The 23,975-nt window shown below is 44.1% G+C and overlaps 1 long non-coding RNA gene across 1 annotated transcript; it reads right to left on the bottom strand.

Annotated features, from left to right (window-relative positions):
• Positions 1–14,018: 14,018 nt before the first annotated feature.
• LOC115415762 (uncharacterized) lies at positions 14,019–16,406 on the bottom strand. Its single transcript, XR_003934868.1, has 3 exons — positions 16,295–16,406; positions 16,108–16,212; positions 14,019–14,108 (listed from the first exon to the last, which is right to left on the bottom strand). It is a non-coding gene; the product is annotated as an uncharacterized LOC115415762 (long non-coding RNA).
• Positions 16,407–23,975: the final 7,569 nt, after the last annotated feature.

Below are 23,975 nucleotides of genomic sequence, written 5' to 3' on the forward strand. Positions count from 1 at the left end.
GCGGACTACCCCTGAAATACACTTTTTTATCCAAGTATCCCCAACTGTCACTTCAGCATTTTTGATTGAATAAAATGAGTCCAAATGTGTTCCTGTGCCAAAGGTGTCAGTTTCTATTTACAAAACAACTTCTATTTAATTGTAATATATGAAAAATAACACATTTATTAATGTAAATTTGGTGTAAAATATAAACTAAAAGTGCCCTCTGTCATTGATTAGAAAAATAAATTGGTCATTAATAAATGAACTTTTCATCGACATAAAATAATTCCTTATCAAATAAACTCATTTTGAATCATGTTAAATATAAATAATCTTCAAATGTTTCCAAAGACAACCTAACTTTTAAATGAATGTATTTGTGTTTATATTTATGCATTTATTCTATTTTAATTTATATTCAGTACATATTGGTTTATTTAATGTGTTTTCACATAAACTTTCCTAGTACCCCTGGGCTTCTTCCTACTACCCCTTGGCTTCTTCCCAGTACCCCTGGGCTGCTTCCTACTACCTCTGGACTTCTTCTTAGTACCCCTGGGCTTCTTCCTTCTACCCCTGGGCTTCTTCCTAGTACCCCTGGACTTCTTCCCAGTACCCCTGGACTTCTTCCCAGTACCCCTGGGCTTCTTCCTACTACCTCTGGACTTCTTCTTAGTACCCCTGGGCTTCTTCCTAGTACCCCTGGGCTTCTTCCCAGTACCCCTGGGGTTCTTCCTAGTACCCCTGGACTTCTTCCCAGTGCCCCGGGCTTCTTCCTAGTACCCCTGGACTTCTTCCCAGTACCTCGGGCTTCTTCCTAGTACCCCTGGACTTCTTCCCAGTGCCCGAGGCTTCTTCCTAGTACCCCTGGGCTTCTTCCCAGTACCCCTGGGGTTCTTCCTAGTACCCCTGGACTTCTTCCCAGTGCCCCGGGCTTCTTCCTCGTACCCCTGGGCTTCTTACCAGTACCCCTGGGGTTCTTCCTAGTACCCCTGGACTTCTTCCCAGTGCCCGAGGCTTCTTCCTAGTACCCCTGGGCTTCTTACCAGTACCCCTGGGGTTCTTCCTAGTGTTACTGTTCTTTTGTTGGCAGCTCCAAGAATAAGTCCGGATTCTTTTTGGTCTCATTTTTATAATTTTATTGTTGACTTGATCTGATCACAAACAAAATAGAACTCAGCTGAGGAGGATCCACATTCCAAACAGGAAATGGACCCAGACATTCCAGTGCACATCACTTTTATAATCCTTTAAACTGATCTTCAAACTCTGGGCTGACCCCCTTGTGGGTTGGATCACAGAAAATGGACTGGTGTCATCTGACTCTAAAGTCAAGGAGATGAAATTCCTCAACTCAATGCAAAACCCCATAATGACCGTGTTTACCTCTTATCTGTTGTTTACGATCGTCTGTGGGCGTGTCTATTTAACAGTGTGCCTAAGGTCATGTCCTGTCATCATATATGTCCGTTTACTATGGGACCAAGATGGGACCTGTCCTAAGAAATGTACCAGACCAGTGACGCAAAGAACATCTTGTGACACAACGGACACCTGACCAATACTTATTAACACAAATACTAACACTAATACTAATACTGACTAACACTAATACTAATAATAATACTGACTAACACTAATACTGATACCAATACTGACTAACACTAATACTAATACTAATACTGACTAACACTAATACTAATAATAATACTGACTAATACTAATACTAATACTGACTAACACTAATACTAATAATAATACTGACTAACACTAATACTAATAATAATACTGACTAACACTAATACTGATACCAATACTGACTAACACTAATACTAATACTGACTAACACTAATACTAATACCAATACTGACTAACACTAATACTAATACTGATTAATACTAATACCAATAGTGACTAACACTAATACTGAGGAATACCAATACTGACTAACACTAATAAAAATACCAATACTGACTAACACTAATACTAATACTGACTAATACTAACACAAATACTAACACTAATACTAATACTGACTAACACTAATATTAATACTAATACTGACTAACACTAATATTAATACTAATACTGACTAACACTAATATTAATACTAATACTGACTAACACTAATATTAATACTAATACTGACTAACACTAATACTAATTCTAATACTGACTAACACTAATATTAATACTAATACTGACTAACACTAATATTAATACTAATACTGACTAACACTAATACTAATTCTAATACTGACTAACACTAATATTAATACTAATACTGACTAACACTAATACTAATTCTAATACTAACACTAATATTAATACTAATACTGACTAACACTAATACTAATTCTAATACTGACTAACACTAATATTAATACTAATACTGACTAACACTAATATTAATACTAATACTGACTAACACTAATACTAATTCTAATACTGACTAACACTAATATTAATACTAATACTGACTAACACTAATATTAATACTAATACTGACTAACACTAATACTAATGCTGACTAATACCAATACTGACTAACACTAATACTAATACTACTAATACTACTCATACTAATACTGACTAACACTAATACTAACACTAATACTAATACTGACTAACACTAATACTAATACCAATACTGACTAAGACTAATACTAACACTAATACTGACTAACACTAATACTAATACTGATTAATACTAATACCAATAGTGACTAATACTAATACTGAGGAATACCAATACTGACTAACACTAATACTAATACTAATACTGACTAACACTAATACTAATACCAATACTAATACTAATATTGACTAACACTAATACTAATACCAATACTGGCTAACACTAATACTGACTAACACTAATACTACTACCAATACTGACTAACACTAATACTAATTCTAATACTGACTAACACTAATATTAATACTAATACTGACTAACACTAATACTGACTAATACCAATACTGACTAACACTAATACTAATACTACTCATACTAATACTGACTAACACTAATACTAACACTAATACTAATACTGACTAACACTAATACTAATACCAATACTGACTAAGACTAATACTAACACTAATACTGACTAACACTAATACTAATACTAATACTAATACTGATTAATACTAATACCAATAGTGACTAATACTAATACTAATACTGAGGAATACCAATACTGACTAACACTAATACTAATACTAATACTGACTAACACTAATACTAATACCAATACTAATACTGACTAACACTAATACTAATACCAATACTGGCTAACACTAATACTAACACTAATACTGACTAACATTAATACTAATACTGATTAATACTAATACCAATAGTGACTAATAGTAATACTAATACTAATACTGAGGAATACCAATACTGACTGACACTAATACTAATACTAATACTAATTGACTAACACTAATACTAATACCAATACTGGCTAACACTAATACTAATGCTAATACTAATACTGACTAACACTAATACTACTACCAATACTGACTAACACTAATACTAACACTAATACTGACTAACATTAATACTAATACTGATTAATACTAATACCAATAGTGACTAATAGTAATACTAATACTAATACTAATACTGAGGAATACCAATACTGACTAACACTAATACTAATACTAATAGTTTGTGGTGGCCCCATACTACTACGCTCTGCAGCAGACAGAAGGCTGTGCAGAGGATCACAACAGCTGACAGAACATCACTAACTCTCAACTCCCTGCCCTGAGGGGCATCTTCTCTTCTCGCTGCCTGCAGAAGTCCTGGAACATCCTCACAGACCCCTCCCACCTGCCCACCACCTCTTTGAACTCTTGCCATCTGGAAAGAGATACAGATCTATAAAAACACGCACCACATAATTCCGGAGCAGTTTTTACCCCACAGCCATAACTATACTAAACAATGGAATCAACCACTAAAGTACAGACATTTTTGAAATTGCACTATTTTGTACATTGCACTGTATACACCGGCACTGACGGGATGTGTGTGTGACGTACTGCTGTATGATAAAGAAGGAGGTGGATGTGTGAGGGAATGAATGTATGGATGTTGATATGTGAGTGATGCAGATTTGTTTTTATATTTTGTTTTTATTATGTTTTTATTATATATTTATATTTTATAGTTAATACTATTTATTACTATTGCTGTTGAATTTCATTGTACATTCTGTATACTGACAATAAAGTATCTCATCGTATAGTTATATGCGGGGGGGCATCAACAGCGTGTATTTCCTTTCAGTGGTATTTCAGACTGGAAGTACTCTGCTGATAAAAATAATCCCACGTCAGTGCTTCCAAGGCAAGGCAAAGGCATTATTTCTGTTTTATATCGTCTTCATTTCAAAATTCTTGTGCTAACTTTCCGGGCCCTACATGGCCAGGCCCCTGCATACATTGCTTCCCTGATCCAGCCCTACAGCTCGACTCGTAGCTTGAGGTCTTCAGGACAGCACCTGCTGATGGTTCCACACACCTGCTTTAGCACACGCGGTGACAGGTCTGTTAAAGCTGTGGACCACGTCTATGGAATGACCTGCCTCTACACCTATGGTCCATGGACTCTGTACAGAGCTTTAAGAAACACCTGAAACCCTCCTGTTCAAAAAGGCTTTTTAGTCTCCCACCTGACCCAGGACCACCACAAACTAATTACACTTTATGTATTCATCATAAAGTACTCCATGTGCCCCCCCCCCAGTCTCTCTATATCTCTATCGCTCTCTCTTTTCTCCTCCTTTACTCTCTCTCTTTAACCCCAACTGGTCAAGGCAGACGTCCATCCTTGAAGAGTCTGGGTCTGCTCCAGGTTTCTGCTGTTAAAGGGAAGTTTTTTCTTGCCACTGTCACCAATCACATGTGTTTGCTCCTGAAGGATTCTGTTGGGTCTGTAAACTGGATCTGATTGTGATTTGAATTGATAAAGCACTTTGTGACTCTGTCTGTGAAAAGTGCTCTATAAATAAAATTTACTGACTTACTTACTTTATTTGTATAGCACAAGTCATACACTGGGCAATTCGCAGTGCTTTACAAAAATGGAAAACAGATTAAAAACCCAATTATAATTAAAATATAATCAATAAAACATAAATAATAATCAATTAAAACAAAGTAAAAGAGAAGAGTGCAGATAGAACCCTTTCAGTTGTTCTATGCACAGTTGAACAGCTGTTTTCAGCCTGGACTGAAACATTGTCACAGTAGAGGCCTGTCTGACGTCATCAGGAAGACTGTTCCAGAGTTTAGCTGCATAGAACTGAAACGCAGCTTCACCCTGTTTAGTCCTGACTCTGGGCACCAGCAAAAGACCTGTACCTGAGGTTCTCAGGGTCCAAGATGGTTCATATGGGACCAACATGTCACAGATGTACTTAGGTGCTAGACCATGGACAGACCTGTAGACCTGCAGAGCTGTTTTAAAGTCTATTCTCTGAGCCACAGGAAGCCAGTGCACAGATCTGAGCACAGGACTAATATGGTCGTACTTCCTGGTTCTAGTCAGGACTTGAGCAGCAGCGTTCTGGATGGACTGCAGCTGTTTTACAGCTGGTTTAGAGAGTCCAGTGAGAAGGCCATTACAGTAGTCTAACCTGCTAGAGATAAATGCGTGGATAAGTCTCTCTAAGTCTACTTTAGACAGTAAACCTTTGATTCTGGCAATGTTTTTAAGATGGTAAAAGGCTGATGATGTAACTGATTTAATGTGGCTGTTAAAGTTTAGGTCTGAGTCCATTATTACCCCTAGATTTCTAACCTGATTTTTAGCTTTTAGAGTAACAGTTTCCAAATGACTGATGACACTTTCTCTGGGTTTTTGTGGGCCAAAGACAATGACTTCAGTCTTGTCTGAATTTAGCTGGAGACAGTTGTTTTGCATCCACACAGTGATCTGTTGGAGGCAGTCACAGAGTGAGTCCACAGGCCCATGTTCACCTGCTGTCAGCGAGATGTAAATCTGAGTGTCGTCTGCATAGTTCTGGTAGGACACATTATTACTGTGTATTAACTTGCCCAGGGGCAACATGTAAAGACTGAACAAGAGGGGTCCCAGGATGGACCCCTGGGGGACCCCACAGGTCACTGCCATTTGGTTTGAAACACAGTTACCGATTTGAACAAAATACTTCCTGTCCTCAAGGTAGGACTTAAACCATTTCAGGGCAGGACCAGAGATGCCTACCCAGTCCCCTAGCCTCTGTAACAGAATCACATGATCAACTGTATAGAATGCAGCACTCAGATCCAGCAGGACTAAGACTGTTACTGTACCTTTGTCTGTGTTCAGACGGATGTCATTTGTCACTTTGATCAGAGCAGTCTCAGTGCTGTGATGAGGCCTGAAACCTGACTGGAAATCATCAAAGCAGTTGTTCAATAGAAGAAAGTCACAGAGCTGTTGGTAAACAACTCTCTCAAGGACTTTACCTAAAAATGGAAGATTTGATATGGTCCGACAGTTGTTCAGTACTGCTGCATCAAGACTATTCTTCTTTAGGGGAGGCCTAATGACAGCAGTTTTCAAGGCCCTGGGAAATGTTCCAGATTGTAATGAAATATTAACTAAGTGAGTGAGCTGGGGTAACAAACTGCTCAGCACAGAATTTAGAAATCTAGTGGGCAACTCGTCAAGGCAACATGTGTCTGAACTCAGACTAGAGATGGTCTCTTGGACTGTTTTGTCAGTGACAGGTGTGAAATGTGTCAGCTCTAGGTGTGTGGAAGGGTGCAGTGGTAAGTATGTTGTGGGATTAATTGAGTGTTTAATGCCCTGAACCTTGTCATTAAAGAATTTTGCAAACTCATTGCACTTCGATGTGGAAACTAGTTCTGAAGGCAATGGAGCAGGAGGGTTTGTGAACCTATTTGCTGTTGCAAACAGGACACAAGAGTTGTTACTGCACTTTGTAATCATTTCTGAAAAATACCTCTCCCTTGTTCTACGCAAAATCTGGTTGAAAACACACAACTGTTCTGTGTAAATCTCATAATGAACCTGAAGCTCAGACTTTTTCCATTTCCGTTTGGCCCTCCGGCACTCCTTCTTCTGTGCCCTGACTGAGTCAACATTTCTCCATGGGGCCTTCTGCCTATTTCTAACCATTTTAACCTTAACAGGAGCAATGGTGCCCAGGACATTTAGAACACAAGAAGAATATGAGTTCAACAGATCGTCAACATTAGAAAATGAGGCGTTTTCAAACCTGATCATCTCCATAAACAGTGTACCTGTGCTGTCATTAATGTGTCTCTTCCGAACAACTGCAGGTCCAGCTGCTGGTTTGGGAATGACTGACAGTTCAAAGAAGACACACAAATGATCAGATAAAGCAACATCCACCACACTGACACTTGAAATATTTACCCCCTTGGTAATGAGTAGATCAGGGATTAAAGTTCTCCATCACCACGACAGATTTCCGTCAAATGGAAAAATTGAGGAGGGAAAAAGTCATATTGAAGTAACTTCCCCACGTGTTTCGTTGAGTCCAGTCGGCATCGCGATCCTGTCCTGGGTCTGCTGTCCTGGGTCTGCTGTCCTGGGTCTGCAGGTGTTTAACACAGGCACGCCACACACAGGGGGCTGACAGGTTTAACAGTGATGATAATAAGATGACTTCTTTATTTTTATGTCGGGAGGACAGATTGATGACTATTTCTCTTTGGAAGGAAACGCTGCTCATTCTGTGCCTCAGAAACACATGGACCAGTTCAGCTTTACCGAAGTTCAGCCTCCAGACTAACTTTAGTTTAGTGCTAACAAGTAGCTTTCATTATGAAAGAACCACAGCGAAAAGGGAAGAAGACAGAACTGATCTACATGGACCCTCATGTTTGGGTTCATAGCTGATCTCCTCTTACCGGTATATGACTAGTGTGTGTGTGTGTGTGTGTGTGTGTGTATGTGCCCTTCCCGTGCGTGCGGCTGTGCGCCGCGGCCTTACGCGGTTACGCGCCCAACTGCATAAGTGCTTTATTTGGACCCGTTTAGCATCTTATTTCTATCTGTGTGGTACAGTACGAAGATAAAATTAAATGAATGAGTAACACCCTTGGTATTTGCAAAGCCACTGTATTTGAAATCCCCTCAGAGAGGATCTGGAACGGAATAGAATTTCTGTTTCATTTGATGTAATTTCTTCCAATCAAAAGAGAACATGATATTGGTGGGAGGGGGTTGTGGACGCAGGTTTGACCACGTACAGATTATTTTGGCTAGCATATACGACATCATGGACACGTTTGTAGAGGAAGGTGCTGAAGTGGGAACTATTGAGAGATGCGTGAAAAATAGATGGAGGTGGGCGTGGCTTGATGAGAAGGGAGACGATGGAACTGCAATTAGATCATGGTGCAAAAAAATGAAGCAGCCTGGTGCGCATGTGCGGAGTTTGCCACAAGAAAATTCTGTATGGTTCCAATGGTAAAAAAGTCCTGATCCACCATCAATCTGAGAAGCTGAAGATTAGTTGGTTAGGGTTACATTTACACAGACATTTTCCCCAAAATTCATGTGCTGTTGGAGTTGGAGTTATGTTTTAGGAGTTCCTAAATTGCTAAATAAAAAGTTTTTCAGTCATTTTTTGCAGTAAGGTTTTCTTCTAGTTATTATTTTCACTTGCTTCAAAGGTTTTCATCCCCTTTAAAATTAACCACAGAGCACCAAAATTGACCTGAAGCTTTAAAAATTTTCTGGGGGAGGACCCCCAGACCCCCCACCAATGCCACTCATGACATTTTTTCTATCCATGTTACTAATCTTCTACACCTGTACACTCTCCCATTCAGTGGGTTTTACAGTATTGCCAAATTTGACTAAATAAACTTGTACACTATAGTAGTATTGTATTGCATCATTTTTAATAGTGGACAATGATTTTGACCAGAAGAAAATTTTCAGTCAGATGAAAAATTTTTGCTTTAATCCCTGGAGTAGGTCCAGAGTGTGCCCTCTGCTGTGGGTGGGCTCACTCACATGCTGAATTAAACCAAAGGTTTCAAGGACAGCACAGAGTTCTTTTGCATTTCTGTCACACACATTCTCCACATGTCCGTTCAGATCACCTGTAATGATGATCCAGTCAAACTCTGTGCACACAACTGAAAGCATCCCAGTAAAATCATCAATAAAACTTTGACACTGTTGGGGAGGCCTGTATATGATTACATACAGTATGGAGGGAGATAAATTTAGCTCTATTTTGAAAGATACATACTCAAAAGATGAAAACACCCCAAATGAGAGCTTATGGGTAATTAGATCATCTCTAAATAATGCACATACACCGCCACCTTTTTTGTTTTCTCGTATTTCTGATATAGATGCAAAGTTAGTTGGGGTGGATTCAATCAGAACTGCTTTACCCGTCTTGCTATCAAGCCATGTCTCAGTTAAAAACATAAAATCAAGATTATAAGAGGAAATAAAATTATTAATTAAAAATGATTTGTTACGTAAAGATCTGACATTGAGCACAGTGAGTTTAAGATTAGCTTTAGTGGGACCAGTCATCTGATTGCAAGGAATTTGGATTAAATTTTTCTTATTGGACCATCTAGTTGTTTCTTCTTTGTTCAGTCTGTGAGACGTTAGTGTTGGTATAGCGCTGGGTGAGAGCGCCCCCTCCCTGGGCCTCAGGTTGAGAAGTGCTTTATTGTGACTAAAAGTCCTGGAAAAGCAGAGGCCTTGGGTGTCCGAGTCACTGATAGCAGACAAGAGTTTGAGTTGGGTGTCTGATGTGGGGGGGGGGGGGTGGCAGGGGTCTTGACAGGGGTGTTGGACATCGGCAGGTGGGGGGGGGGGGGGGTCTTGATAGGTGAGGGGGTGGACACCGGCCGGGGGGTCGAATGGGAGGTGTCTGGGTGGGTGCCGAAGGGGAAGTGGAGTTCTTGGGGGCAACGAGGGTAATGTTTGAAGGAACGTAAAGTTCTGTAGTACCTGTGGTGACCTTGTGATATGCGGAGTGAGTGGAATCATCTTTAGTCCTGTTTTCACCAAGCTCTCAAGGTGGTTAGGAAAGTCCATTGGTGAAGGAGGAGATGAAAGGGACAGTGATGAGTTTGCAGATGGTGTGAATGTGGCAGGTGGGTCCTAGCGCTGGGGTAGGGGCTCCTGCAAAGGTGTTAGAACTGAAGAAGCTGCTGGAGCTGAAGTTGTGGATGCAGTAGGTGGGGTCTTAGGCTGTGGTGAAGAAGCTGCTGCAGATGAATCTTTAGCTGGGTCTTCGACTGGCAGGGCAGAAGTACCTCTCTCATTTCCCTTTTTTCTCATTGGCTCCTTGGGATCCTGCCCAGGGTCATTCTGGTGCCTCAGAGCGTGGAGGAGGTTGTCCAACAACCATCTCACTCCACCTCTGGCCAGGTGCGGGCCCTTTCCCTTGAACAGATCATCCTGTTGCCAAAACAAATTAAAGTTATCAATGAAATGTATTCCTCTGGACTCACAGACCTTGGATAGCCATGTGTTCAGCTGCAGTAGCCGGCTGAATTTATTTATCCAAATTTATTTATTTATTCCACACACCTGTGTCCTTCTCAACCCCACCATCTGAAGACATTTAAAATGAAAATGTCCATGGAACAGACAGCTACTTTTACACATGTTTATGTCCACACATGTTTATTTCAGGTTGTGAGTGATTGACGGGAGTCTTAAGACCACCCCAAATGCTGCCATTGGTTGAAACGCATGATGATGCCGATTGTCAAACCAACTCTGATCCACATCCCCCAGTTCCTGGTCCCCATGGTTTACCTACGAGTGTTCACAGAGCCACAGCAATGCACTGAAAAAAGAATATGTGATGTTCAGTTGTTAAACCAAGCAAAGGGGGCCCTCTAGTGGTTGGAATAAGTTGCACTAACGTATGTTTTGTCCTTGCGGTGTTACCGTTGCTAGTTTGGACATAAGAAGGAACTACCAGACACGTTTCTGTCACTCTGTTTGTATGGCCCCAAAAACGTTTGCCTGTGAGTATTTTATGTTCAGTTGTTGTCAGAATGAATAGTATCAAATATCTCTGATGTGAACCTTTGTTGTTGGATAAAAAGATGCTGTAAATCTTAAATGAATCTGTAAATGCTAATCGTTAGCATGTCTATGGATTTTCCCATTCAAGTTAGCATCGAGCTAGCGATCTTTTTCCCATTCATTTAAATGTATAATGCCATGTAAATGTACTAAGGCAGTGAACAGAACTCGGACATATTTTGTTTGTATGTGTCAGTTTTACAGTGAGTCTACGGGAACAGATTTGGACACAAGTTTTGGGCATCCGTCTGTTCTTGGTAAACCTGTTGTCTATCTGCAGCTAATCGCTACATGCACACAAGCAGAAGAATAGGAGTTAGAATAAAACGGCATTAACAGGAGAGAAAAACAATTGTCAGTGTTATTTAATGAATGCGTTAATGCAGTAACAACGCTTCAACTTACGCAGCCTAAAAAAATCCCCATCAGTGTCTCAGTAAATAAAAGTATTTTTATCTGTTCAATCTGTCCAGAATGGTCTTACTGTGGTGCAGACGCTCAGCCAGTTCCTCCTGCTTCAGCCTCCGCAGGAAGTTCAGCGTTATCTTCAGAAAAGCCTTGGAGCTCCTCCTCTGCTCTTCATCCTCATCACTCAGATTCTCTAAGCACTGTGGGTAATCTGGACTCAGAACCTGCTGGAACTTCTTCAGTTCGTTCTTAACAAAAGTGCAGATGTTCTCCTCCAGCAGCTGGAACACAAAACATGATGAAAGAGCCAAAGTCCACCATGGACCAAAGCTCAGGTCCATGTTGGACACAGTGACGTCCATTGGTCTGAAACCAGCAGCAGGACGTGACTGGACAGAACAGATGGACCAGTAGATGTTGGACATGTACACACCTTAAATATGGAGTCCAGCTGAGTCTGACCCTGTAGACCAGTGGGAACCTCTGAGCTCTGCTGCGCCACTCTGTGGACCAAACAGCAATAATGAGTTCACATTATGTCTGTCCACACAGACACCAACAGGTGGACACACCTGGACGTCAACATGAGTCACATGACCCCCTGTAGTGGGACAGGGGTCCTGGTCCTGCTGATCCCACAGTGTGTTTGAGTTGATCCACAGATTTAGTTGAGTTCCGTTTGTCTGGATGCCCATCAGACACACCATGGCAGCAGGACTGAACTGAGTTTAGTCCCATAGAAATGTCCTTTCAGACACTGAAGAAGGGTTAAGGCTAGAGTTAGGGATAGAGTCAGGGATAGAACATTTACTGAACAGGGTTAGGTTAAGGTTAGGGTTAGGGATAGGGTTAGGGATAGAACATTTACTGAACAGAGTTAGGTTAAGGTTAGGGTTGGGGATAGGGTTAGGGATAGAACATTTAATGAACAGGGTTAGGTTAAGGTAAGGGTTGGGGATAGGGTTAGGGATAGAACATTTACTGAACAGGGTTAGGTTAAGGTTAGGGTTGGGGATAGGGTTAGGGATAGAACATTTACTGAACAGGGTTAGGTTAGGTTAGGGTCAGGGATAGGGTTAGGGATAGAACATTTACTGAACAGGGTTAGGTTAAGGTTAGGGTTAGGGATAGGGTTAGGGATAGAACATTTACTGAACAGGGTTAGGTTAAGGTAAGGGTTGGGGATAGGGTTAGGGATAGAACATTTACTGAACAGGGTTAGGTTAAGGTAAGGGTTGGGGATAGGGTTAGGGATAGAACATTTACTGAACAGGGTTAGGTTAAGGTTAGGGTTGGGGATAGGGTTAGGGATAGAACATTTACTGAACAGGGTTAGGTTAGGTTAAGGTTAGGGTTAGGGCTAGAACATTTACTGAACAGGGTTAGGGTTAAGGTTAGGGCTAGAACATTTACTGAACTGTCACTAGAAGACTAAACTAAGGGACACCTGTTAGCCAATCAGAATGCACTATGGGCAGTAACCATGGAGACACCCAATGGTGAGTTGATTAGTGAAGTTGTCCGATTCTTCCAGTGATCATGGAAACAGTCTAATCTGATGTGTTGGATCAGATCACAGCAGTAATCTGATTACAATCCTCCCATGTCTTCATGCATGTTTACAGGTTCATGGGATGGATTTAGTTCTGCTCCATCAGCACATGTGCACAAACTATTACAGTCCTACTAAACAGAAGTTACCGAGTCCAACGGGAGTTGAAGACAATAACAGGAAGTTGGATTCTATCATCACTATGTACGGACCAACTCCCAAAGACATCCCATAATGCACTGGAGCACCTAAACCAGGGTTTAGGAGTTTCCCATTGAAGTGCATTGTCGCGGAAATTTACCGTTCAACTGATAACCCACACAAAGAAAAAGGGAGAAAGTTAGAGTTAAAATAATAAATGCATTTATTGAGAAATCAATCACAGACAGAGCTCTGTAAATGAAGTCTGATTAAACAAGAGAAAACTAAAGATTATATCGAACCAAATCCAACCCCCTCAAACTATGATGTCATTCCTTACGTACATCGTACCACCCCATACTACTCCTTCTCTGCTCCGTGAAGAGGTCATGAGGACCTCTTCACTCTAACCTTGCTTGAATCCTATCTGAAGTACAGGCGCCATCCTCTATCTACACATTCAGACATTTAGGTGTTTGGGTTTTAACTCAAGGTAAGAACTTCGTCCCCAAGTCGGGGTTGCTACAGAGTGGTAAACATCACACATAACAATGACTCAGCATGCACTTAACAGTGTAACATATTAAAAGAGTATAAAATATAAAAAGTAAATTTTTCCACCACAGCATGTAAAGGCCTCAGGTCTGGTTCTTCCAATGATCTGATCACTGATAGTTATTGGATTTTTCTGCTCATGGAAACAGACTCACTGATGTGAAGAATCAGCTGAAAATGAACACGTTCTAAACTTTCAAGTCAATGTTTAAAATCCATTTAATAAACAGTCAACACATCAGACATTTACATCACACTTACATTTCTGTGGAAAACCATGGGGGGTCATCCTTGGACCGGTTACTCCTGAAGGACACACAACTGGATCCAGGTCCAGGATCAGGTCCAGAGGACTGTGGTCTGTGGTGGATCCTGGTCATCAGGAAACAAAGTGTTCAGTTTTTAAACAAACTGTGGAAACCATAAGAAAATGATCAATACACTGAAGATCAATAAAGTGTAAATCTGATCCAAAAACTCACAGATCAATGAAAGTTACTGAACCATTCGATCTGGATCATTGAGTTCATTCTACATTCATCAGGTGATCAATAATTCTACAGTATAAATCAATAATGTAGTTCCTGTGTTTGTTCGTCAGATGTTCTTGAGTTCAACCAGGTGGATCTAACAACAGACTGTTTGGACCAAGGTTATAATCGTTAACGAAAACTAACCAAATGACAAAAACTAGGACCGAAAAACATATTCATTAACTGAAATACATAAAAACCATAATTAAAAGAAAAAAAACATAACTAACAGAAACTGTATTGTGTGTTAACAAAACTAACTAAAACAGATAAAAATGATGGATAAAATTCCCTTCGTTTTTGTCTTTGTCAATGTCAGATTGATATGAAATCGATTTCTTTGTCTCTCTCAGTTTTCTGTGCTGTCTCCATACGACACTTTTTGCTCCGTCACTTGTGTTCACTTGTGGTTTCCAGTCGTCTTCTGGTCCCCACTCTACCTGGAAACATGGAGACTAAAGCAGCAGAGTCCTGTCTGGGATTGATTTGAATACGACGACAGAGAAGAAGAGAAACAAGACGACAAAACTAAAACTAAACTAAAACTAAGCATTTAGAAAAAAAGAAAACTGATAAAAACTATCAAACCTGCTCTAAAAACAAATTAAAATTAACTGAATTACAAAAAAAAAAAAGGCAAAACTATCCATCCATTCTCTTCCTCTTATCCAGGGCTGGGTCGCCGGGGCAACAGTCTTCTCATGGATGCCCAGACTCCTCCTTCTCCTCAGACTCCTCCCTCTCCTCAGACTCCTCCTCCAGCTCTTCTGGGGGGACCCCGAGGTGTTCCCAGTCCAGTCCACAGACATAGTCTCTCCAGTGTGTCCTAGATCTTCCCTTAGACTCTTCCTCCCAGTGGGACATGCCCAGAACACCTCCCCAAGGAGGAGTCCAGGAGGATCTGAACCAGATGTCTGATCCACTTCAGCTGGTTCCTCTGGATGTGGAGGAGCAGTGGCTCTACTCTGAGCTCCTCCCCCTATCCCTAAGGGTGGACCCACCCACCCTGCAGAGGAAATTCATTTGGACCGCTTGTATCCGGGATCTGGTCCTTTCGGTCCTGACCCAAAGCTCATGACCATAGGTGAGGGTAGGAACGTAGACTGACCAGTAAATCCAGAGCTTCTCCTCTTGGCTCAGCTCCTTCTGAACCACAACAGACCGGTACAATGACTGCATCACTGCAGACGCTGCACCCATCCACCTGTCAATCTGACACTCCATCCTTCCCTCACTGTGAACCAGACCCAGATACTGGAACTCCTCCACTTGGGGCAAAGACTCTCCACCGACCCAGAGAGGGCAGACCACCTTTTTCCGGTCAAGAACCATGGCCTCAGATTTGGAGGTGCTGATCCTCATCCCACTCGCTTCACTCTCGGCTGCAAACCGCCCCAGGGCACGCTGAAGGTCCAGGCTCGATGAGGCCAACAGGACATCATCTGCAAAAAGCAAAGATGAAATCCTATGGTTCCCAAACCGGACCCCCTCCGGCCCCTGGCTGCGCCTAGAAATTCTGTCCATAAAAATTATGAACAGAACCGGTGACAAAGGGCAGCAAAGCTAAATTAAACTAAACTATAATGAAAAATCCAAAACTATTATAACCTTGGTTTGGACCCGTGTGTCCACAGCCAACCATCAGATGTCCACCCAGCTGATGGACAGACCTACTACTGTATGGAAACTGAACCGGAACACACACAACTCTACATCACAGGAGGGAACCCAGACCCAGGTTCCTGGTGAGTCCTGGAGGATCCGTTCATCCACAGAGTCTGTGGTTGGATCTACTTTTACATACAAGTGGTCTACAGGTCTGGATGAGGACCACCTACGCTGACTCTGAGGAACGCTCCTGTTGGAAGGTCACAAAGGACTTCTTGGAGTCAGTACTCTTCATGGACACACAGCTGGGTCCTGGTCCTGGTTCAGGTCCTGGTCTGTGAATAGAGATGTCAGTGGTTTTAGTGCCGAGCTCTGACATGGAGAACAGTGGAGGACAGATCCAGTTGATGGTCTCACCTCTGAGCTTTGGGGGGTCTGTCGGGTCCAGGTCCAGGTCCTGGGGGTGTCCTGTCGGTGGTCTTTGGGGGAGGGGCTCCCTCCTCTCTGTCCTCACGCTGATCCGTTCTGCTGATTCCACATCACTCACACGACAAAGAGTGAAAACAGCAGAGTTTGAGACGTGGTTCTATGATGGAGAAGAGTCCGATGTGGACCAGCGGGTCCAATGTGGATCAGCGGGTCTGATGTGGACAAGCAGATCAGACATAAACCAGACTCAGCGTTTTGGACCAAGACTTGTGTCCCACATCTCATATAGTGTGTTGAATGTAGATGGGAGGACTTCATGAAGGGGTTTGTGGTGTGTGTGAGCTGTAATGGCTGATCCATGTGTGTGTGTTGGTTCTGCTGTAGTTCTACTGTCAGACCACTAGATGGAGCTGGTGTGTGTGTGTGTGTGTGTGTGTTGGTTCTGCTGTAGTTCTACTGTCAGACCACTAGATGGAGCTGGTGTGTGTGTGTGTGTTGGTTCTGCTGTAGTTCTACTGTCAGACCACTAGGTGGAGCTGGTGTGTGTGTGTGTGTGTGTGTGTGTGTGTGTGTGTGTGTGTGTGTGTGTGTGTGTGTGGGTTCTGCTGTAGTTCTACTGTCAGACCACTAGGTGGAGCTGGTGTGTGTGTGTGTGTGTGTGTGTGTGTGTGTGTGGGTGTGTGGGTTCTGCTGTAGTTCTAGTGGTTATCTACTGTGATGACCTGAAGCTGACACCTCGGTCTGTACCTGAGGTGTCATCATTTGAATTCCTGGCTTTTTCATCCAAACCTCCTTCTCAAATCCATATTCTTCTGATCTACCACCCACCGAAACCTCATCCAGCCTTCATCACTGACATACATGATCTCCTCACCCTACTTGGTTCCTCATCCTCCAATAACCTCATACTTGGTGACCTCAACGTCCACATCGATAATCCCTCCTCCCCCTTGGCTGCCGACTTCATTCGTACACTGGACTGTCTTAACCTGTCCCGGCTCGTTGACTCCCCCACTCACTCCAGGGGTCACACCTTGGACCTAGTCATCACCGACCATATCGCCATTAAAAATTTGCTGGTCTATGACATGGGTGTCTCCGATCACAGCATCATCTCTGTGGAAGTACCCTGGTCTCCTCCCACTCACAGACCCAAACGCCTCATTCATTTCCACAACACCAACATCAACTCAGAAGACCCATATCCTGACCTTCAACTCCTGGCCTCTGCTAACTTTTCCTCAGTCACTGATTTGGTGGATCACTACAACACCTCCCTTCGCTGCCTCCTGGATGTCCACGCCCCCCTAAAAACAAGAACTGTTTCTTTGTCACGCACAGCCCCCTGGTTCACCAAAGACCTCCACAAGCTGAAAGCCACTGGCCATGCAATTGAGAGAAGAGCTAAATCTTCGGGTCTCCTAGTCCATAAGCTCACATTCAAGGAGCACCAAAAGGCGTATGCTAGGTCTCTCAAGGATGCTAAATCCAAATTCTACTCAAACATTATAAATCACAATCCCAGAAACTCCAAACAGCTTTTTTCAGTAATCAACCATCTCCTCAACCCCAGAAGCCAAAGCCACATCAATCCAACGGCTGAGCAGTGTAACAAATTTCTTTTATCCTTCAAAGATAAGATCAGCACCATCCGGTCTCAGTTTTCAAACTGCACCCCCCCTCCTCTGCCATCTATTCGCAAACCACCTGCCACTTTCAGTGTCTTTGCGGAGGTCACACAAACTGAAGTCGAAATTCTCATCAAAAACATGAAACCATCCACCTGCTCCCTGGACCCGTTCTCTACAGCTCTTATCCAGTCTAACCTCCCAGCCTTAAGCCCTCTTATTTCACAGATCATAAATCAGTCCCTACAGACTGGCCATGTTCCATCTTCACTTCAAACTGCCATCATCAAACCTGTCCTAAAAAAAAACAATCTGGATCCTGGTCTCCTCTCAAACTACAGGCCCATCTCCCATCTCCCCTTCCTGTCCACAGTGTTGGATAAAGCCGTTGCCTCTCAGCTTCATGACCATCTCCAACTCCACTCCCTCTATGAAAAACTTCAATCTGGATTCCGGCCTGCCCACAGCACAGAGACTGCATTAGTCAGGGTCATAAATGACATCCATATGGCCGCTGATGCTGGTTCCCCCTCCCTGCTCGTTCTTCTTGACATCACAGCAGCATTCAATACCGCTGACCACCACATCCTCCTCGACCGCCTTCATAATGAAACCGGTCTCTGCCAAACCACCATCGACTGGTTTTCATCATTTCTTTTGGGTAGGATGGAGTACGTCAGTCTGGGAAACGCCAAGTCCCAAACAGCCCCAGTCACCTGTGGGGTCCCCCAGGGTTCTGTCCTCGGCCCGCTCCTCTTCATCACATACATCCTTCCACTGGGCTGTCATCAGCCGTCAATGGTGTCTCTTTTCACTCTTATACTGATAACACACAACTCTACCTCCAGACCCCTCCAACCCTTCCTCCTCCTTACCATCTGCACCATGGTCCTCCACATCCCTCCCCTCACTCTCCACCCTCACCACCTGCATAGATGAATCACAACTTCCTTCCATTCTGCTGAATGAAAAGTGCTTTATAAATGCAATTTATTATTATTATTATTATTATTATTATTATTATTATTATTATTATTATTATTATTATTATTATTATTCTGTCAGACCACTAGATGTCCTCCTGGAGCTGATGATGGGACCTGAAGGGAAGGACAAGCGCAGCTGATCCTCAAAGTCTAGGAAGAAAATACAGAGGTGATGATGAACGATGACCATGTGATGAGGGTTTCTCAGATTTCCATTCAAACCTGAAGGACTAACCCAGTCCAGAGCAGAGGTCACATGACCAGAGGTCATTGAATCCCCTGTAAATCCACCCCAGCAGCTTGTGGTTCTGGTCTGTGTTCACTGGTCCAGTGCAGGTCTACATGTGTTCACTGGTCCACTGCAGGTCTACATGTGTTCACTGGTCCAGTGCAGGTCTGCATGTGTTCACTGGTCCACTGGTCCAGCACAGGTCTACATGTGTTCACTGGTCCACTGGTCCACTGCAGGTCTACATGTGTTCACTGGTCCAGTGCAGGTCTGCATGTGTTCACTGGTCCACTGCAGGTCTACATGTGTTCACTGGTCCAGTGCAGGTCTGCATGTGTTCACTGGTCCACTGGTCCAGCGCAGGTCTACATGTGTTCACTGGTCCACTGGTCCAGCGCAGGTCTACATGTGTTCACTGGTCCAGTGCAGGTCTACATGTGTTCACTGGTCCACTGGTCCAGTGCAGGTCTACATGTGTTCACTGGTCCACTGGTCCAGCACAGGTCTACCTGGTGTTCACTGGTCCAGTGCAGGTCTGCATGTGTTCACTGGTCCACTGGTCCAGTGCAGGTCTACATGTGTTCACTGGTCCAGTGCAGGTCTACATGTGTTCACTGGTCCACTGGTCCAGCGCAGGTCTACATGTGTTCACTGGTCCAGTGCAGGTCTACCTGTGTTCACTGGTCCACTGGTCCAGCGCAGGTCTACATGTGTTCACTGGTCCAGTGCAGGTCTGCATGTGTTCACTGGTCCACTGGTCCAGCGTAGGTCTACATGTGTTCACTGGTCCAGTGCAGGTCTACATGTGTTCACTGGTCCACTGGTCCAGCGCAGGTCTACATGTGTTCACTGGTCCAGTGCAGGTCTGCATGTGTTCACTGGTCCACTGGTCCAGTGCAGGTCTACATGTGTTCACTGGTCCACTGGTCCAGCGCAGGTCTACATGTGTTCACTGGTCCAGTGCAGGTCTACATGTGTTCACTGGTCCACTGGTCCAGTGCAGGTCTACATGTGTTCACTGGTCCACTGGTCCAGCACAGGTCTACCTGGTGTTCACTGGTCCAGTGCAGGTCTGCATGTGTTCACTGGTCCACTGGTCCAGTGCAGGTCTACATGTGTTCACTGGTCCAGTGCAGGTCTACATGTGTTCACTGGTCCACTGGTCCAGCGCAGGTCTACATGTGTTCACTGGTCCACTGGTCCAGCGCAGGTCTACATGTGTTCACTGGTCCAGTGCAGGTCTACATGTGTTCACTGGTCCAGCGCAGGTCTACATGTGTTCACTGGTCCAGTGCAGGTCTACCTGTGTTCACTGGTCCACTGGTCCAGCGCAGGTCTACATGTGTTCACTGGTCCAGTGCAGGTCTACATGTGTTCACTGGTCCACTGGTCCAGCGCAGGTCTACATGTGTTCACTGGTCCACTGGTTCAGCGCAGGTCTACATGTGTTCACTGGTCCAGTGCAGGTCTACATGTGTTCACTGGTCCACTGGTCCAGTGCAGGTCTACATGTGTTCACTGGTCCACTGGTCCAGCACAGGTCTACCTGGTGTTCACTGGTCCAGTGCAGGTCTGCATGTGTTCACTGGTCCACTGGTCCAGTGCAGGTCTACATGTGTTCACTGGTCCAGTGCAGGTCTACATGTGTTCACTGGTCCACTGGTCCAGCGCAGGTCTACATGTGTTCACTGGTCCAGTGCAGGTCTACCTGTGTTCACTGGTCCACTGGTCCAGCGCAGGTCTACATGTGTTCACTGGTCCAGTGCAGGTCTGCATGTGTTCACTGGTCCACTGGTCCAGCGCAGGTCTACATGTGTTCACTGGTCCAGTGCAGGTCTACATGTGTTCACTGGTCCACTGGTCCAGCGCAGGTCTACATGTGTTCACTGGTCCAGTGCAGGTCTGCATGTGTTCACTGGTCCACTGGTCCAGCGCAGGTCTACATGTGTTCACTGGTCCACTGGTCCAGCGCAGGTCTACATGTGTTCACTGGTCCAGTGCAGGTCTACATGTGTTCACTGGTCCACTGGTCCAGTGCAGGTCTACATGTGTTCACTGGTCCACTGGTCCAGCACAGGTCTACATGTGTTCACTGGTCCAGTGCAGGTCTGCATGTGTTCACTGGTCCACTGGTCCAGCGCAGGTCTACATGTGTTCACTGGTCCAGTGCAGGTCTGCATGTGTTCACTGGTCCACTGGTCCAGTGCAGGTCTACATGTGTTCACTGGTCCACTGGTCCAGCGCAGGTCTACATGTGTTCACTGGTCCAGTGCAGGTCTACATGTGTTCACTGGTCCACTGGTCCAGTGCAGGTCTACATGTGTTCACTGGTCCACTGGTCCAGCACAGGTCTACCTGGTGTTCACTGGTCCAGTGCAGGTCTGCATGTGTTCACTGGTCCACTGGTCCAGTGCAGGTCTACATGTGTTCACTGGTCCAGTGCAGGTCTACATGTGTTCACTGGTCCACTGGTCCAGCGCAGGTCTACATGTGTTCACTGGTCCAGTGCAGGTCTGCATGTGTTCACTGGTCCACTGGTCCAGCGCAGGTCTACCTGTGTTCACTGGTCCAGTGCAGGTCTACATGTGTTCACTGGTCCACTGGTCCAGTGCAGGTCTACATGTGTTCACTGGTCCACTGGCCCAGTGCAGGTCTACATGTGTTCACTGGTCCACTGGTCCAGTGCAGGTCTACATGTGTTCACTGGTCCAGTGCAGGTCTACATGTGTTCACTGGTCCACTGGTCCAGCGCAGGTCTACATGTGTTCACTGGTCCAGTGCAGGTCTACCTGTGTTCACTGGTCCACTGGTCCAGCGCAGGTCTACATGTGTTCACTGGTCCAGTGCAGGTCTGCATGTGTTCACTGGTCCACTGGTCCAGCGCAGGTCTACATGTGTTCACTGGTCCAGTGCAGGTCTACCTGTGTTCACTGGTCCACTGGTCCAGCGCAGGTCTACATGTGTTCACTGGTCCAGTGCAGGTCTGCATGTGTTCACTGGTCCACTGGTCCAGCGCAGGTCTACATGTGTTCACTGGTCCAGTGCAGGTCTACATGTGTTCACTGGTCCACTGGTCCAGCGCAGGTCTACATGTGTTCACTGGTCCAGTGCAGGTCTGCATGTGTTCACTGGTCCACTGGTCCAGCGCAGGTCTACATGTGTTCACTGGTCCACTGGTCCAGCGCAGGTCTACATGTGTTCACTGGTCCAGTGCAGGTCTACATGTGTTCACTGGTCCACTGGTCCAGTGCAGGTCTACATGTGTTCACTGGTCCACTGGTCCAGCGCAGGTCTACATGTGTTCACTGGTCCAGTGCAGGTCTGCATGTGTTCACTGGTCCACTGGTCCAGCGCAGGTCTACATGTGTTCACTGGTCCAGTGCAGGTCTGCATGTGTTCACTGGTCCACTGGTCCAGTGCAGGTCTACATGTGTTCACTGGTCCACTGGTCCAGCGCAGGTCTACATGTGTTCACTGGTCCAGTGCAGGTCTACATGTGTTCACTGGTCCACTGGTCCAGTGCAGGTCTACATGTGTTCACTGGTCCACTGGTCCAGCACAGGTCTACCTGGTGTTCACTGGTCCAGTGCAGGTCTGCATGTGTTCACTGGTCCACTGGTCCAGTGCAGGTCTACATGTGTTCACTGGTCCAGTGCAGGTCTACATGTGTTCACTGGTCCACTGGTCCAGCGCAGGTCTACATGTGTTCACTGGTCCAGTGCAGGTCTGCATGTGTTCACTGGTCCACTGGTCCAGCGCAGGTCTACCTGTGTTCACTGGTCCAGTGCAGGTCTACATGTGTTCACTGGTCCACTGGTCCAGTGCAGGTCTACATGTGTTCACTGGTCCACTGGCCCAGTGCAGGTCTACATGTGTTCACTGGTCCACTGGTCCAGTGCAGGTCTACATGTGGTCTCAAACAGACCCTGTTCAGCTCAGTTTAAGCTCATTTATTCTAGATTTTGGATGGTTTTGGTTTTGGAAAATTCCTGCTGATAAAACAGTTCCATCTAGATCTGATCTAAAGCACATCTGGGAAAAGCAGTTTACTCCTGGTTTGGAAACACTGTAAAGATTTGACAGATGGAATATATAAAGTGATATATAAAGTGTTTTTTTTTTTTCCATATTTTCCTATCTATTCTGTGTGTCCAACAAACTGTGGTCACATTTCTGTACGACCTTTTCCAGAAACTCATTTTTATTGATGTAAATTTTGGGGCCACAAGATTTTAGGCATTTGATCCATTACCATGAAATTAGTGTTTTTAAATTGTTTTTAATAGCTTTACTTGGAACTGGATAATGAAAATTACACAAAGTAAATATATGTATACTTATTTTAAGGTACTTTACACAAGTGTTTTCTAAATTATAGATAAGTATCTGAACTTTGCATGTGTTTGTCTTTGGTCCGTTCCTGACAACTATCATACTTGTACTAAATTTTGGACCAAACCATCCTGAGCACATGCTCCATAACATTTAAGCTAACCAAGTGTACGCAAATATGAACCAACACGAACTTATAGACTGATGAAGAACAGGCTGGGTCACAATGAGTCACATTTATTCACTTCATAGAATTTATTAGTTAGATGTGACAAAAACATTGGGTGCATGTCCAACACAACTATTGGTTCAAGTGAATTTTCAAGAATTTTTAAATCCAGTTTCCTTAAAAATGTCCTGACAAGAATACTTAAACTGGGTGCTTATCCACTAGCCCTTGTGCTCAGATACTTATTAGAGCAGTGGTTCTCCAACTTTTTACAGCGGAGGACCCCTGAAACAGACTTTTTACAGCAAAGTACCACTGAAATAGA

The sequence above is a fragment of the Sphaeramia orbicularis genome, unplaced genomic scaffold, assembly GCF_902148855.1.
Source record: "Sphaeramia orbicularis unplaced genomic scaffold, fSphaOr1.1, whole genome shotgun sequence".
NCBI classification, from domain to species: Eukaryota; Metazoa; Chordata; class Actinopteri; order Kurtiformes; family Apogonidae; genus Sphaeramia; species Sphaeramia orbicularis.